Source organism: Macrobrachium rosenbergii, chromosome 12 (genome assembly GCF_040412425.1).
Source record: "Macrobrachium rosenbergii isolate ZJJX-2024 chromosome 12, ASM4041242v1, whole genome shotgun sequence".
Lineage (NCBI taxonomy): Eukaryota > Metazoa > Arthropoda > Malacostraca > Decapoda > Palaemonidae > Macrobrachium > Macrobrachium rosenbergii.
In genome coordinates this window covers 20,995,501-20,998,000 of record NC_089752.1, presented here as the reverse complement: position 1 = coordinate 20,998,000, position 2,500 = coordinate 20,995,501, and the positions used below count along the sequence as shown (strand labels likewise).

The following is a 2,500-nucleotide window of genomic DNA, read 5'->3' as shown; positions in this document are numbered from 1 at the left end:
TTTGCAGGAATGGTTCGTTTCTTTCAGGACACCTTACAACACCAACACCTGAAGAGGTTGAGCCAGAAGATGTTGAGGAGCTTTTAGAGGAAATTGAAAATATTGAGAACGACCAAAGTTTAGAGGAAGAGGGCGATGACGGAAACAGTAGGCCTCATACAGCCGAGAGTGGTAAGCTGGCGCCAACGTTCCCATTCGATGGTTCTAGCGATGAACTGATATGCCAGTGGCGCCAAGGGGGAATGGATCCCCATCTGATATTGACAGCTTACTAACAACTAAATCCTTTCATTTACTCAGTGATGACACTGATGCTCAGTGTCTTCCCCGAAGTGTGTATTTTCATCTGACAGATGTCAGCAATTTCATGTTTATTTCACTTATATTTGCCGTGGAGGTAAAGCGGTTACTGAACGACTTGTTATCTATCTATCTGCCCGTCTAACTATCTATTCATGTATAGAAAGTAAATATGACTTCTGGAGATTTACTTTATATGTTTCGTCAGATGAAAATTTACAGACACTTGAAACGATTTAACTCACTAACTTAGTTCATTTCCTCTTTGGTCTACAAAGCGCAGCATCACGGGGCTACAGAAGTTATCTGTCGCTTGTTTCCGGAACTAATAAAAAACGGTTTGCATCTTCCTTTAACGAACTAAATGTTTGCCGTTGCAGCCAATGTATCAACAGGTGTGATGATAAGAGAGTTCTCTGTACTAACACTTAAAGAAACATGCCAGTGCAAGACGTGTAGAAAATAGAAACCAATGAAAATGCAAAATCTTTGGAGTGTGTGTCTGTGTGAGACTTCCCTTAAATTAATTAACTAACATATTTTCTCTTTTCTCATAGGCATCCCGGCATTAAAATCATCAGGTAAGGACGAAGTAGTAACAAGAGTCATAGAAGCAGGCTTAACTCAGGGAATTTTCAGTTAAAAGGAAACTACCTCTTGACCAGTGCGAAAAAGGTTACTGGATTCAAATAAATAAGTCGCACGTTACACTTACAGGATGGCAATCATGAAACCGCTTCGATCACGCATATTTTATGTGATAGGCCACCGATATATTTCCCATGAAGGCTTATAAGTTAACTATTTTAGTATATGAACATTCCAGAATTTAACGGATTTTCTATTATTCCGTGTTTTATCATAAGGTCTTTGTTTCTTTTCTTCTACAAACTTTTTCATGAAATTTCAGGATTTGTTATTGCTGCATAAATCTTATGGTCTGGGAAGGGATGTATCAATATTTTTATAGTTTTTTTTTATAATTACCGCTCACCCTATGCAAGAGGTCGCTTCAGAAGCTGCTGACCTACAGGTTTTCAGCAAGCAGTTTAGTAGAAAAATAAAGATTTTTATACCTTTCTTTTACATTTTTATGTCGAAGCCACAATACTTTCATAAATAATCAACCGTTTCTTTGGCACCCGAATTTGAACTGTTTACATCCAAGTTTCCTGTTCTGTTTCCGATGGAAGAATTTGTATGTGGCATATGTACACGCATCCAAAAAGGGAAATTAATTTTGCATATATCAATGTAGCCTTTCAGAGCGGGTGGTTCCAGAACGTGTCACCCTTCCGTTTGTGTGTGTTTAAGAATGCTTGACCATTTCCTTACAAAAACACTGAATATAGACCGCTGTTTCCCCAAAAAGCCTTTTTTTTATTTTTTACATTTTGGAGTAGATTCGAAACCCTAAAGATTGTTTTCATTTTGCGTGGATAATCTTAATATGAGAGCCTGCCTTGCTTGCATTTGTTTAGAGTAGTCATGATGTTACAAGTATCTCGTGTCGTGCTTCTTCCTTCAATCACATGCAACCCTTAAAGCACGTCTAAACCTACGGACTCCCATAATCTAATAAGATATCCATTCGGTCATAGAATTGTGTGTGTGTATATATATATATATATATATATATATATATATATATATATATATATATATATATATATATATATATATATATATATATATATATATATATATATATTATATATATATTTATATAATGCATATAGCTTATACGCATGACGGAAAGGATAATTTATTTCATCTAAATCTGATAATAGGACCATAATTAGAAACTCCATGCTCCTGTTGCCGCACGCTTCTTTTCTATTGTCCGATTTTAAAAGTTCCAAAATTGGTTATAATTTCCGCGGATAATGCTGCTGGGTAAACCCCAAAACATTTCGTTCAGCTGTGGTCCCAGCTGTGTGCCCTTTTTTTAAACATGTTAACATGGGAAACTTTTTATAGGGCATGGGTGTGCTAAAAAATCTAAAATTTCAAAGAAAAGTGTTGCAAAGTTGGTAGAGTTTCCCACTTAATACTGGAAAGCAGATGTGGACGTCTGGACATTACGCCAGTCCCTGGCCATTCTTTCACAGACACCGACCGACTATCATTTGCAAATATGTCCTGACGAATCTTTTATTTCCACCCTCTTCTCATATACAGCACGTTTAAACTAAATATT

General features: G+C 36.4%; 1 pseudogene; it reads left to right on the top strand.

The window, feature by feature from the left end:
• LOC136844438 (uncharacterized) overlaps positions 1–2,500 on the top strand; it is a 112,075-nt pseudogene that overhangs the window by 100,830 nt on the left and 8,745 nt on the right.